At 43.9% G+C, this 15,987-nt stretch overlaps 1 protein-coding gene across 10 annotated transcripts in view; it reads right to left on the bottom strand.

Annotated features, from left to right (window-relative positions):
• The window catches only part of NEU3 (neuraminidase 3), a 62,048-nt gene that overhangs the window by 44,672 nt on the left and 1,389 nt on the right, over positions 1-15,987 (bottom strand). For 2 of the 10 annotated variants that reach the window (XM_085869123.1, XM_085869125.1), the window contains exons 2-3: positions 12,586-12,871; positions 12,320-12,353 (exon numbers count right to left, since the gene is read on the bottom strand). The gene's annotated coding sequence lies outside the window, so the exon portion shown is untranslated. The other 8 variants (XM_085869118.1, XM_085869119.1, XM_085869120.1 and 5 more) reach the window with 8 other exon arrangements.

Here is a 15,987-nt window from a genome sequence, read left to right as displayed (position 1 = left end):
ACTTTATTTCTGTCTTTCTTCACAACAATGCTCACTATGACACACATCTATTTATAAATGAACTTTCAAAGCCATCTGGAGATATCTGTGCCATTCCTAACACAGATCAAAAATACATCTCATTCACAAAAACAATTCATACATCCCCCATAACCCATATCAGATTTCTTGACACATACAAGTTTATGTCAAGTCCATTATCTAACTTCGTATCAAATATTAAAAACTTACCGAATCTTAAATCACATTTCTCAAATCAAGAAGAGATTGATCTCTTATCACGAAAGGTAATATATCTGTATGACTATATGGATTCATTTGAGAAGTTTAAAGAAACACAACTTCCTTCAAGGGAAAGTTTCTAGGGAAAGTTAAATAAAACTCATATTTCTGATAGAGATTGTACACAAGCTAAAAAGGTTTGGGAGAAGTTTAATATAAAGAATCTTGGAGAATATCATGATTTGTATCTTAAAACTGTATTGTTATTTTTATTGGTTGATGTGTTTGAAACTTTTAGAACAGTCTGTCATTATAAAAATTCTTTTGGATTAGGACCCCGTTCACTATTACACAGCCCCAGGTTTGGCTTGGAGTTCTATGTTAATAATGACAAAACAAAATTTGGAATTAATCAGTGATATAGATATGCTTTTAATGATAGAGAAGGCTAAAAGAGGAGGAATATCTCAAGTATGTTCCAAGAGATATGCTAAAGCAACTAACAAATATCTTCCTGATTATAATAGGAATGAGGACAACTCTTACCTGATGTATTATGATGCGAACAATTTGTATGGGTGGGCTATGTCTCAATCTTTACCTTATGGAAAACTGAAATGGGTTAAAGAAAAACATTATGAAAAAGTTTTAATTGACATTGCTATCTCCTCTCAAAAAGAATTGGATGAAGCTGAAGTTGGATATTATTTTGAGGTTGATTTAAAATATCCAGAAGAACTTCATAACAAACATAAAGACCTACCTTATGCCCCTGATAATATAAAGAAAGTCCAAGAAAATAATGGTCAAGTGATTACCAACAGTCATTTAATATAAAAGGTAAATCTCCAGGAAAACTACTTACAACATTAAATGATAAAGAAAGTTATGTTTTACATCAAAGGAACTTGAGACAATATTTATCTGTTGGGTTGAGAGTGAGAATAATTCATCGAATTTTGAAATAAAAACAGTCATTGGTGAAAGAAATATATTGATTTTAATGCAAAAAGGAGAACAGAAGCAAAAACAGATTTTGAGAAGGACTTTTATAAATTAATGAATAATGCTGTATTTGGAAAGACTATGGAAAATGTGAGGAATCGACAAAACATAAGACTTTCTACCTCTTGGAAACAGGCTTCAAAGTTAATTTATAGACCAAGTTTTGAACGAGCGGAGGTGTTTTCAGAGAACTTTTGTGTTATTCATTTGAAAAAAGAGAGTATTGAAATGGATAAACCTATTTATGTAGGAACATCAATTCTTGACTTGTCAAAGTCGTTAATGTCTGACTATTATGATAATAATTTAAAATCAAAGTATAAGGATAATGTGTCATTGTTATATCTGGATACAGATAGATTTATATTAGAAATTAAGACAAGTGATTTATATGAGGATATGATTGATAATATTGAGATGTATGATACAAGTAATTATAAGTCTGATAGTATGTTGTTTTCATTAAAGAATAAAAAGGTTATTGGTAAGTTTTTAAGGATGAGTTGGGTGGAAAGTTCATGAGTGAATTTGTGGGTTTGAGATGTCTTATGCTTTTACGTATATTGATAATAATAACATTGAAAGGTGTGATAAGAAGCTGAAGGGAATAAAGAAAAATATAATCAAGGAAACAATAAACTTTAAACATTATTACAACTGTTTAACCTTAAAGAAGGAAGAGTACAGAAAAATGAATACAATAAGAAGTTATAAACATCAATTATATACAGAAGAGATAAATAAGAAAGCATTTGGAGTTTTTGATGAAAAAATATATATTTTAGAGTATGGAATCAAGAGTATCCCTTATGGTTATAAGTATAAGTGTTAAGGGGCTACTGCCATCTTTTTCCTGATTTATAGATGATAGAACCAAGCAATAACCAAACCAAAGAGTGGAGATGTAATCAGCCTTTGTGTTTAAATGGGAAACATAAAAAATGTGAGAAATATCAAATAAGTCTTATTGAAGAAATAACCGGGGTAAAAGTAGATAAAACAAATAAGCGGATAAATTTAATTACAAATAGGTTGGAAGATGTCAAGAAAAAAATTAATATCCTTGAATGGACTGAAAACTTTGATGGTTATCAATTGAACAATGGAAAAACAATTTACTACAATCTCAAAATGATATGTGGCTCAGGAGGTGGTCAAACAAGAGCATTAAGAGAAGTTTTTGATTTCATTTCTGCTCAACAAAGACATTTAAACCAAGAACTTAGTTCCAAAGTAATCTTTGTGAATGTACTCGATGGTGATGAATGTCATAAGAAAATTAATTTATTCCCGAAAGTAGAACATGGACAAATATTCATTGGTTCATTCTTTGAATGGAATGAAAAATATGAAAGGAAAAAAGTGCTTTTATCAGTAAGTCTCAGTTTAACATTTGCTCAATGGGGTAGAGATCAGTCTCCCCTTTTGACCTTATGGGCCTTGAGACAGTCTCAATTTTACATTTGTTTGTATGGGAGGGGGAGAAAATCAGTCTCCTATTTTGGGCTTTTTGGGCCTTGATTCAGAGAGTTTTTCCCATTTTCCCCATTCATTTGTATGGATGCATTAGAAACCCCATTTATCCTCTACTATCCTTCATTAAGGAATCATCCTTGGTCACCTCACTCTCCCTCACTGGGGTCATAATTAGCCAATTTTTTGGCCCGTTCAGCCATGCCTTGACTTGGAACAGGCCACAGCGGTTTCTTCATGATAAAGTTTTGTTTTTTCACTTTCCTCACTCATATCATCAAACGCCTGATCATCATACCTACGAATCGTTGGATACATTGCAATGCTAATATACACATGGAACCGGCAGTGTTCGTGTTTTTATTTTGTTTCCGCACTTGAAATAAGCTCTGGAATCCATTAACTTGAGCCGAATTTCAAAATTTAAACTGTATAATTGGCCTTAGCAGCAGTTCTGACTGCTTAAAAAAAGTGTTCATTTTTCCAATTCGGACAGTGTTTGACACTCCGAGCTTCTCCGAGTGTTAGTGCTTTTATTTTGTTTCCGCACGTGCAATAAACTCTAGAATCTCTTAACCTGAGCTAAATCACTGCGGAATTGACCTTAGTCGCAGTTATGACTGCTAATCAATGTGTTCCTTTGTCCAATTCGGACATTGTTTGACACTCTGAGCTTCTCCGAGTGTTGGTGCTTTTATTTTGTTTCTGCAGATGCAATAAGCTCAAGAATCTCTTTACCTGAGCCAAATTTCAAAATTTAAACTGCGGAATTGACCTGAGCCACAGTTACGACTGCTAAGGAGTGTTCATTTGTCCAATTTCGACATTGCTTGACATTCGCGGCATCTCCAGGAAGTGTTTAATATGACTGATCTGCGATCACTAATCGCTTGCCAAGTGCTCTACAAGCTGCTTGGATGTTTGCTTGCAAGCCATGGTGATACATGGCGAAAGTACCCGCACTGTCACTGCACAACATAATCAAAAATACATCGATCGACCACCTGCCTGTGCTGCACGTTGCACCCCGTGGTGTCGTGCGGTGCCAAGCCTGCCATTCCTTATCAACAGGAGGGGGAAGGGATGGAGGGAAGGAATGAATGGATGGATGGTCCAAATTGATGTTTGTAGCCATGGTGAGACAGTCGATGTCAGTGTAAATTCCTTTTTTTTTTTTTTTTTAAATCACAGTTGTCGTTTTTGAAAATAAAATTCCAAATTGACATGCAAGACAATGTTAGTTGATAATGTGAATGAAGTATATATATATATAAACATGTGTTCCATTGTCTTTGTTAAATCTGACAATTTTAAAATGTAACCTTCATCTCAGAGTGCTCATGCTCAGCACCGTCCAGAGATTAGGGGAAAATTGTTTCCAAAACCCAAGCTCATTGCAGATGCAACAGGAATGTAATGGCAGATGAAGGAACAGCAGGTGGGAACTTGTTCATTCATTCATCATTCATTCCTTACACCTTGTGTTCACTGAGATTGGAGTACTGTGTGTTCATTAACAACTGTGGAACTTGCTGTAAATCCACTTTCCATCCAACCATCCCTTCCCTCCATCTCTTAGTTTGTTCTCGCTCCCCTCGCCCCTCCTTCCTCTCTCTTCTCCCTCTCTCACCCCTCCAACTTTCATGAAGTTATAAACAATGGGTGGTTGTGATGTTCCCACAGGTGGTTGTGTTGTGGTTTGGAGGTGGTGTGGTGTTTGTGTTGTGTTTTGAGCCCCGAGTGCCAGGGAGTGTGTGGGTTGGGTGGATGTGCACCTTTTTGGTGGTTGGAGCTGCCACTGGATTCGATTCCATGGTTTAAATTTTGGGATTCGGCTCGGGTTGAGAGATTCTGGGGATTATCACATTTTGGTTGTAAAACGTGTGCTGAAATTAAATAAAGGCATGAAACACTGGCGTCTCTGGATGTTTGAAAGAATTGCAGCTGGGGTGCGATGGACCCTAGGATCTCTTCGCCCGAGCCAGGTTTCAAGTTTGGACTGTGGGGTTGGGCTTGGAGGCTGATCTGGCTGCTGGAGGGGTGTTCGTTTTTCCGGCCCGTGCATTCTTTGGCACTCTGGGCATCTCGGGGCAATAAGTGACCCCCTCGGAGAGATCCAGTTCCACAGCAGGTAAACAGTTCGATTCGCATACCTCAAGGGAAGCTCATGATATAATATCTTTAAAAATGGTACGAACTATTTGAAAGTGACGGGTGGTTTTGCAATCCGATTTGAACGTGGTTTTAACATACCCATTTTGTTTGATCCTGTACAAGTGCTGGCAGATGGGACAACAACCCCCCCCCCACCCGCTTCCCCTCAAGTCCCACCACCAAACACAAGTTCAGAACGCCCCGTTCCCTCCCCACTTCCCCCTCCTTGCTCTCCCATCCTCTTCACTCCCACCCCCTCCTTGCACCCACGACCTCCCAGAGTGTATAACGACATGCAGTCGAAGCGTCGCTCTCCATCCCCTCCCCAATCATTCATCCCCCCCCCCCCGTGTGTGTGTGTATTTCCGTAAGCGAAGCGACGCCCCCCCCCCGTGTGTTTGTGCGTGTGTGTATTTCCGTCAGCGAAGCGACGGGTTTTATTTCCTCGTTTAAATAATCCATCAAATGAAGTATTTTTACACTTTAATTACAACCGCTGAGCATGTTGTTGCTGGAGACCCATATTCTTGACAGAGCATTAGGCATTCATGAAAAGTTGTAAATGTTTTTGCAGCTGAGAACCAATCCTGGACAAGTCTCTATTCTGTCACAGTGTATGTAAATGTCTGCTGAACAGCCATTGGAATCGAACCCATACCAGTGAGGGCAAAACAAGATAGAGTAGCGGCGGCCTTGACTGAAAAAGGCCTCTATTTTAGGAGATACCCCAACCGGAGGTAGAACCAGCTAAAACTGGTATCATTTTATTCCTGTGGATGTCTAGTTTTCAGAAAATGATGTTATAGTTGCAGCAAATGTGTACAACATGCCAAATTAACCCCTTCATTGCAGGCATCCATGTAAAAATATTGGGTTCACTGAAGGGGTAGGATGAATTGAAATCATTGTTACTTTGCAAACAGTGGGCCTATAATTACAAATGACCCCTCAAAATATTGGTCTTAGTTCTACAAGGCTATGTAGGTGCTGCCATCTATTTAACCTTTGGAGAACCTTATTTTTATCCGAGTCTGGTGGGGCGTTTCCGCTTCTCGGAACAGCCAGTCTCTTATGAGTTTGTGCGGGCACGTGATTCGGTATCCAGTTGCGCATGGCTGTTTTTTTTGTAATTGTGGCATTCCTCAGAGTGCACGTGTCAGCTCCAGCCATCTTGGTCTTTGCCGACTAAAGACAAGCGCTCTGCCGATTGCAGGTGAATTTTCTGTGTTATCTGTGACTTTTAGGGGAATTCTGTGTTCAAAACCATCATAAGGTCTCTGTGAAGACACAGAGCGGGTTGTGGCATGTAATAAGGCCTTCTTCCCTCATGAATTAGTAACTTTGCATTTCGATTTTGAATCCCGGGTCAGCCGACCTCGTCCCTCCAACCAACTTTACCTGTACAGTATTAAGTTTTGGCTGACTTTCATTGGTATGTCCATATGTGCATAATTCATTTGCTTCGTGCTGTATCTTGTAAACTTAGGTCACATAGGATTTGTTGCCCTCTTTGGGCTCGTGCGTGTTCAACCTCGACTCCAGGTCAGGTGCATGAATGTATGTGTGAGGCCAGGCTGTGCGTCTTTCAGGAAAGGAGATGGACCTCTCCCATGAACCACCCACAAAGAGGAGGGGAAGAAGTAACCCTGACAACTGTGTGATATGCTGTCAACCCCTCGACTCCAGCTGTCCATTTGTCAAAAGTCCAACATTGGAAGGTGTGAAAGCTGTTATTTGTGCTACAGAAATACGTTAGGATGATGTACGTGAGAGAATTTTGGAAATCAAAGATGAAATTTTAAATGGAACTCTTGTTGTAAGATACCACACCTAATGCAGGGCTTGGTATAAGTCTGCCAGTAATCTAAAGTATGCGCAAAATCATACTTTGTCTGGAACTTCTGTTAGTGCGTGAAGTGACACGCCGGAGACGGTTGGGCCAACAAGACTGCGATGAACTGATACGTCTATGTTTAACATAATAAATGATTGTTTCATCTGTGGGTCAGCAAGTGCCAGAAAAGAAAATCTGACAAACATTTCTGTGGGCACTGGGGTATCAACACGTGAACGTGTCATCGCAGCAGCACTGGAAAGAGATGACAAAAAAATTCACATGCGAATGTTGTCAATTACAGACTTGTTTGCATATTGTGGAAAATATCATAAGACATGTGACGGTCACTATGTTTCAGAACGAAATATCAAAGCTGCCAGGGCAAAGGCTGAAGCACAGAAATCCCTGTCTGATTATAATTGGGCTGTCCTCTGTTTGGGTGAGGAGATGGAGAAATCAGTGTTCTAAAAACAGACAACTGGTAACTCTCTCTTCCCTGCATGAACGATTCATAGCGATCCTCAACGAAGGAAGGTCGCCTGGAAATCAGGTTGATCCAAGTGACTATCCCTCATGGAAGCTGAAGGAGAAACTTAGAAATAAAAACACTTTCAGGATCGGTTGTTGTTCATTGCTCAAACGGGCAAGTTGGATCTAGTTTGTTCTTGCGAAGTGACTGTTGGTGACGCCCTGAAGAAAGTTTCTGACTTGAACATTCAAATCAATGACTTGGGTGAATGTGAATATGCTATTATTGTAGCTGTACCCGAGCACACCCTCGTGAATTGGACACTTCAGTCATTCTTCATAAATCAGCAGGTATCCTTCGCAGTTCTATGTCAGGAATCTCATTTCAGACCACTCACTATGCTGCAAGTGGTGATTTCAACCCAGAACGGTGCAAGTCATTTGTTCCAGAGACATTATATATATATGACTATTACTTGGTGTACGAAAAAGGCTTGCTTTGATAAAGCTGTACATTGTACCCCTAGTGATGCTGACATGAGAGGACTCGGTATTTGTCACGGTATTATTGCTTTGTCATGTAAGACGCAGACACCCATCACGTTTGGTCTTGGGGTTCAAATGCACCATGATCATGGTAGCAAGGATCTTATTGATAGATTGAGTTCCGTTGGCTATGCAATAGGTTACGATGAGGTCTGTAGGTTCCTGACCTCAGTAGCTACAGATGAGCTGTCCGACCCATCTCAAGTGCCTGTCTCCCAGAGAATCTCCATGTTTTATAGGGAAAATGTTGCTTCAGTCATTGATGCAGCCATTGATAACTTTGACCAAAATGAGGAGACGGTAGACGGGAAGCACACTACCCATGCTATGGCTATCGTCTTGTATCAACGATCTCAGGCCACTCAGGAGTCTGCTCTCATTACACGCACAAGGCAGAAAACATTGGATGCTACACAGTATCAAGAACCAGAAATCCATGGATATCACAAGCCAGCCAAGAAGCCAGAACCTGCCATGAAGTATCAGCCCGAGGATAGAACAGATCCTCCGACAATCCTTTTGAAAGACTTGTATGGCAAGTGGCACGCGTCTCCGGGACTGATGACTCGAGCATCCCAGCATGGGGAGGTTTCAATGCCATTGTAAGCACGAAGAGAGTCCCTGTTGCCAGGATTCGCTACCTTCCTTTAATCAACGCCTCACCATCTGATCCATCCACGATCTGCACCACTCCCTTGACAATGGTGCATCTAGTGGAAAGGCTGGGTTAGAACCACGTACTTGTCACTGCAGACCTTGAAATCTACAGTAAAGCGCAGCAGATACTGTGGAGTAACCCAGAACCTCTGGGTCGGCAAAGTAACCATGAGAATGGAGGAATGCATCTGATTGTGGCTTTTCGGGCAAGCATTGGAAAGTTGTACGGAGATGGTGGCCTTCAGAACATCCTAACCTCATCGGACGTGTATTCCTCAGCCACAGCCAACCAGATGCTCCAAGGAAAACAATATACCCATGGAATTTGTTGTGTCCGCCTGGCTCATGAGGCTCTGACACACATGTTCCTCACATCAGCTGAGGCATTCACCAGCAAAAACTCTCTGCCATGGCTGATCGTTGAAATCAAGCAGAGGAATGAAGTCCTCGAGGAGTCATTCAAGGCGAAAGATGCCAAGTCCTGTGCCATCCTCTGCCAGGATTTGGAAGATGCCATTCCACAGTCCATACTTGAAACAGTAGCCCTATTTCAGAATGAGGGGAGGGAACGTTCAGTCACTTTTGCACACTCGGATAGCTTCCAAGAATCTGGAGACCTATTACTGCGATTGCTTCAGGTGGCTCGAGAGGCAAATTTTCTGATGCACATCCAAGCGGTCATGGAAACTGTGCCTTATTTTGTACTCGCCGGGCGTCAAAACTATGGCAGGTACACGCCGGTGTACATTGCAGAAATGATGGAACTGGAACAGAAACAGCCAGTGATGTATCAGCACATGATGGAGGGTGGATTTGTTGTTCGCAGGTCACAAAATCGACCCTTCAATTCGGTCCCGACAGATCAAGCTCTCGAGCAAAGCATAAACCGTGAGGTCAAGAGCCGGGGGGAGGGGGGTGTCGTTGGATTCACCCTGTGTAAAAGTGCCTTGCTGAGATGGATGATGACCAGGCACATCACAGGGGAATACGCAGAGGCATTCAAGGAACAATTCAACTCAGTTGGGAAAAAAGAAAGGCTTCATGAAGTGCTTGGAGAGAGCCGTCTACAGATGGACAGAAAAGATGTCCAGGCATTGAAAGAGTACCTTTCTACTCGGTGCCAACATCCCTTCAACCTTGATGAGGTTTCAGAACAACTGATCAACATCACCACAGGACAGGTGGCTAGTCTGAAAGTTGAGAACTCGTTGAAGGGGATCCCACAAAGGGGGAAAGATATTGCCAAGGAATTCATTAGCGAAAGACTCGGAGAGGACCCCACGAAAAACTTCTGGGACCTAATGAAGAAAAAAATGGTGATGACCTTTCTGGACATGAAGAAGGCACTACCCAATGACAAAGATAGGAAATTGATCATTGACACAGAGGTACTGTTTCAGCGGTTTTTTGGAGTGGCACGGAGTCGTGATGTTGACTTGAAGTATGTCCTTAGTCATGAACTCGCAACCGTGCCACCAGCCCTCTTCCACGACGACGGAAAGATGAGGAAGATCAACAAAGCTGACCCCTCTCAGAAACTGGAGTCTAATTATTCAGAGATTCTAACATCACTCCCGCAGATTCCAGGTTCAACATCATCTGCCCATATCATCGATGGAATGGCCATGATCCAATCACTAAATGAAAACCACTTCGGTACATTCAAAGATTTGGCGGATGTTGTGCAAAAACCAACAGTACGGCTGCTGACAAATCCTTCCCTGGATTTGAGCTCTGTCACCATAGTCTTCGACCGCGATGATCATCCATCGTCCATCGAAACAGCAGAGAGGCAATGCCGGGGTACCTCTGTTTCAGAATTACCCACGTACCAAACCAATCAAATGGAATGCATTCTAGATGGTAACCAACCAAGAGAGCACGCAGGCTTCAGAAGAGGATATTCTGCCATACACCACATACACACCATCGATCAACTTTAGGGAAAATGTCAGGAATATAATAAACCTTGCTGCATGTTATTTGTGGACTATGAGAAGGCATCGTAAACACTAGAAACAGTCAGTGCTGGACACATCACATCAACAAGGAGTGGAAGGGAAATATTGTGTTATGGTTGTGGGGGTCGATGGAGGAATTTAATCGGAAAGTTAGGATTGAATATAGTTGTTTGGTCCGTAGACGTGTAGGAAACATCTCGATGTAATTAACTAGGGAAATTGTGAGCTTTAGTGTTACGTGTCACCACATGGGGGAGGGGTTGTATGGTGTTAATTATATAGGGATTAAGAATAAGTTCCCCCAGTATGTGATTGCCCCCCTGTAACCTATTCTGACATTTTTGCATTTACAAGCGAGCCAAACGTGCCGAGCAGGCAGAAGTTCTGCCTCCAAGGGTGATGGCGGGTGAAGACGCCTCCGAGGCTGATGATTGATGGGCATGACATCAGAAACTAGCCAAACGTGCCGAGCGGGTGGACGCCTCGCCTTCCGGGTTTTGTGTGAGCAAGCCACGCCCCAGAGGAGGAAATGGGGGTTCGGTGTGACGTCAGTCAGAGTTGAGTTTGGAGGAGGAACGGTTGAGTGCGGCGTGAGGGACGCACGCGGTCGAGAGAGAACGTAGCTCGGAGATGGCCTGTAAGAACAGGGCTTTACAGCTGGCTTTCCTTCGATGCATGAAGAAGACGGCACGATTCTCGTATTCGTGCTGAGGTGATTTGGCTCGCAGAGTGAAGCAAGATGCTGGCCTTTGGCTCTTGGTTGGGTCGTGAGGATCAGACGAGAGCCTCGTGTATGTAATAGTGGGTCAGTGATGACGATCGATGCACGAAGCAGCTGCACGGGGTCTCTGAGCCTTGGTGTTGAATACCGCTCACGAATTGCCTGACGAACGTTCCCGCTGCGAGAGAGCGACTTGGCGCCACTTTGGGCTCGTTTTCGAAGTGCCTCGATTCCAAGTTCCACAAAGACCATCTCTGGACTAAGTGCCAGAATAAAGGAAGAATTGCATTTCTTGTATTTCGTTTTCCCCTTGTCTGTGTTGAAGTCTGTGTGTTGAGGCACCTTGATTCAGCGTTTAGACTTTAGGATTAGTTTGCCTCACATACTATTTTTTTCTGATTGTTGTCCTTTGTAAATATTTGTCTATTTTCATTGAATGTGTTCATTTCAAGTAGCTGTGTCAGTGTATTTGTCATGGGGTTCGAGTATAAACCCTCTGTGCATCCATTTCTGTGCCCCCGGCGCACCACCATTGTGCCACACCCTTCCCGCACACGTGATAATCTCCAAGGATCAACATATCCGCCTCCTAATAAGGAAAAATAACGCACGAAGCACGCCTCCTAATAACACACGAATGGCTAACGCCGCCTAATGCTAACTCCTAATAATGCCGCCGGCGCCGCGACGATAATGAATTACTGAAAGATATTTACAGAGATTGTACAACTCCAGCGACTCTACACAAAGGAAGTGGTAATATCAACATCAAAAAAGAGTAATACAAGGTGAAACGATCTCGCCCAAATGATTCACTGCCTGTATGGAGTATACACTTCGATCACTTCAGTGGGAAGATGAGGGAGTCAACCATTCATGGAGAAAAGTTCAACCATCTAAAATTTACAGACAACGTTGTTGAAGAAGAAAGTCGAGAAAATGGAAATCATGTTCAGGGAACTCGCTGAAGCTAGCATGAAGTGTGGGCTGAAGATGAACATGCCAAAAACCAAAATAGTGATGAACCCCCTTGAACCTCATGGAGAAATCATAATAAATGGAAACCAAATAGAGGAAGCAGAAGAATACATAAACATAGGGTAAAGTTTAGCCTCAAGGAAAAGATTTAAGAAGAAGAAATAAAGAGAAGACTCAAAATAGGACAGAGACAATATGGAAAACTCAGTAATATCATGAGAGGTTGCTTACCAGCGTGTCTAAAAAGGAAAGCTTTTGTCCAAGTAAAAGAAAGAAAAGGAAAAGTATGTCGCTTACCAATATGTCCAACTATCATCGATGGGACAGAAACCTGATGACAACAAAAATGGAGATAAAGTTAACAGTAGCACAACACATTCTGGAACGTAACTCGTTCGGTGTTCGACAGAAAGACAAATAAATGGGTCAGAGAACAAACCAAACTCTGGATATCTTGGAAAAAATCAAACTCAGAAAATGGAAATGGGCAGGACATATCAGCAGGTCAGATAACAGGTGGACAATACTACTAATCAGCAGAAGGCAATACCCATGGTGCTCACCTGGTCGTGGCTGTATAAGATAACCAGGAAACCACCGGTAGGCATGGATGACCCACAAAATATGTGATGTGAAGAAAGTAAACACCTGTAGATCCTGATTTTTTTTTAATGCCACAAACAAACTTTGGTACATTCACGGTGATGAAGGCTGTGGTAAAGTTTCATCAAAACCGTATGTGTAGTTTTAGAGAAGAAGTTGCAAGTATTTCTGGACGGACGGACGGATGGCTCGCCGTCCCATAAGCTCCGCGGAACTTCGTTCCAGGTGAGCTAACAATATGGAGACCTATGGATGGCAACAAGAACAGGGGAAGGCCACGGCTAAGATAGAGGGATTAAATACACAAATATTGGAGAAGAATCAATTGGAACAACAAAGCAAGAGACAGAGCAACATGGCAGGAATGACCATGACCATGACCATGACCATGACATTTCTACTCCTTTGTAAAAATTGGAGCCCCAGTCATCAGCAATCGAACAGCTGAGTTTTACAAGAACAATTTGGCTGGAAATCATGTTTACATATTCGGTGGACTAATGGGGAGAGCGTCCCATCTGAGTCTGGGAGGTCGGTGGTTCAAACACTAGCCCGGCCCCACCAAAGACCTGAAAAAAAGGTACGTGCTGCGTCCTTGCTTAACACTTAGCAGCCCATGGTTGTTTGTTCTCACAAAATCACAGTGTAGACTTGAGGGGCCTCATGGCCTCCTGTGTTGAAGGTCCTTCATATAATTGTATTATTACACACTCATTGAATCAACTTTGGTACAGGAGGCCATTATATCCACCATGCCCGTGCTGCACCAATCCCAGAAACGATCTCCCTCCCATCCACACACAAGCTACCGATCAGCCAGCCCTACCATCATCTCTGTTCACCTCTATCTCCACTTCATCGAGGTAACAATCCAGCCAAATCTAGGTACCTATCCAATTCCAATGTAAACGCATTTACCCCCTCCATGTCCACTACCTTTTTCGGGAGGTCATTCCATGCATTCAATATTATCTACTCTCCAACTGAAAGACCTTATTCCTGTTCTCTCATCTTCCTGGTCCTCTCACTGTCCATTCTGCTGAAGAACTCTTCCGCACTCAATTTGTCCACACCCTTCGTTGTCGCAGACATCTCAATCAGATCCTCTCTCGACCCTCGTATTCGCTTCCATTCCCATGGATAAAATCCTGTGTCCTTCAGGCGCTCCTCAGAGCTCAGTCCAGCAAGGTCCAGAATCAATCCCAGACATCGACATCGACATCGACATCGACATCGACATCCGTGTGCATCACAAGACTGTGTAGTAGCATCATTGGCTGAGGGTGTGGCTGTGCCGCTGATGCGATGCCCTCTGCTGGTTTTGGCGGGAATTTGTAATTTGTTCAGCGTGCCGGAGAGAGCTCACCTCCTCTTCACGAAGGACACCGTGGGGTCTTTAAATTCCAACAACGAAAGCCGGCAGAACAGTTTAACGTCCATCCGAGGGACGGCACACACATTGATGAATCATCCTGCCTGCAAAACACCAGGATGACAGTTTATAGCTGGGTCAGGATTCGAACCCAGGCGAATGTGCGAACCTCTCGGAGTCTCGACCATCCCACGAGCCAAGCCCAACCTCGACCATCCCACGAACCAAGCCCAACCTCGACCATCCCACGAACCAAGCCCAACCTCGACCATCCCACGAACCAAGCCCATTACCAACCTCAACCATCCCACGAACCAAGCCCATTACAAACTTCGACCATCCCACGAACCAAGCCCATTACAAACCTCGACCATCCCACGAACCAAGCCCATTACCAACCTCGACCATCCCACGAACCAAGCTCAACCATCCCACGAACCAAGCCCAACCTCGACCATCCCACGAACCAAGCCCATTACAAACTTCGACCATCCCACGAACCAAGCCCATTACCAACCTCGACCATCCCACGAACCAAGCCCATTACCAACCTCGACCATCCCACGAACCAAGCCCATTACCAACCTCAACCATCCCACGAACCAAGCCCATTACCAACCTCAACCATCCCACGAACCAAGCCCATTACAAACTTCGACCATCCCACGAACCAAGCCCATTACAAACCTCGACCATCCCACGAACCAAGCCCAACCTCGACCATCCCACGAACCAAGCCCATTACAAACTTCGACCATCCCACGAACCAAGCCCATTACAAACTTCGACCATCCCACGAACCAAGCCCATTACAAACTTCGACCATCCCACGAACCAAGCCCATTACCAACCTCGACCATCCCACGAACCAAGCCCATTACCAACCTCAACCATCCCACGAACCAAGCCCATTACAAACTTCGACCATCCCACGAACCAAGCCCATTACAAACTTCGACCATCCCACGAACCAAGCCCATTACCAACCTCGACCATCCCACGAACCAAGCCCATTACCAACCTCGACCATCCCACGAACCAAGCTCAACCATCCCACGAACCAAGCCCAACCTCGACCATCTCACGAACCAAGCCCATTACCAACCTCAACCATCCCACGAACCAAGCCCATTACAAACTTCGACCATCCCACGAACCAAGCCCATTACAAACCTCGACCATGCCACGAACCAAGCCCATTACCAACCTCAACCATCCCACGAACCAAGCCCATTACAAACTTCGCCCATCCCACGAACCAAGCCCATTACAAACCTCGACCATCCCACGAACCAAGCCCATTACCAACCTCGACCATCCCGCGAACCAAGCTCAACCATCCCACGAACCAAGCCCATTACCAACCTCGACCATCCCACGAACCAAGCTCAACCATCCCACGAACCAAGCCCAACCTCGACCATCCCACGAACCAAGCTCAACCATCCCACGAACCAAGCCCAACCTCGACCATCCCACGAACCAAGCCCATTACAAACTTCGACCATCCCACGAACCAAGCCCATTACCAACCTCAACCATCCCACGAACCAAGCCCATTACCAACCTCAACCATCCCACGAACCAAGCCCATTACAAACTTCGACCATCCCACGAACCAAGCTCAACCATCCCACGAACCAAGCTCAACCATCCCACGAACCAAGCCCAACCTCGACCATCCCACGAACCAAGCCCATTACAAACTTCGACCATCCCACGAACCAAGCCCATTACCAACCTCAACCATCCCACGAACCAAGCCCATTACCAACCTCAACCATCCCACGAACCAAGCCCATTACAAACTTCGACCATCCCACGAACCAAGCCCATTACAAACCTCGACCATCCCACGAACCAAGCCCACGAACCAACCTCGACCATCCCACGAACCAAGCTCAACCATCCCACGAACCAAGCCCAACCTCGACCATCCCACGAACCAAGCCCATTACAAACTTCGACCATCCCACGAACCAAGCCCATT

This window comes from Eptatretus burgeri, chromosome 2, assembly GCF_056783735.1.
Source record: "Eptatretus burgeri isolate ZD-2024b chromosome 2, Ebu_testis_v1, whole genome shotgun sequence".
Lineage (NCBI taxonomy): Eukaryota > Metazoa > Chordata > Myxini > Myxiniformes > Myxinidae > Eptatretus > Eptatretus burgeri.
Note: the sequence above shows the minus strand (reverse complement) of the source record. Positions and strands in the feature narration are given on the sequence as shown.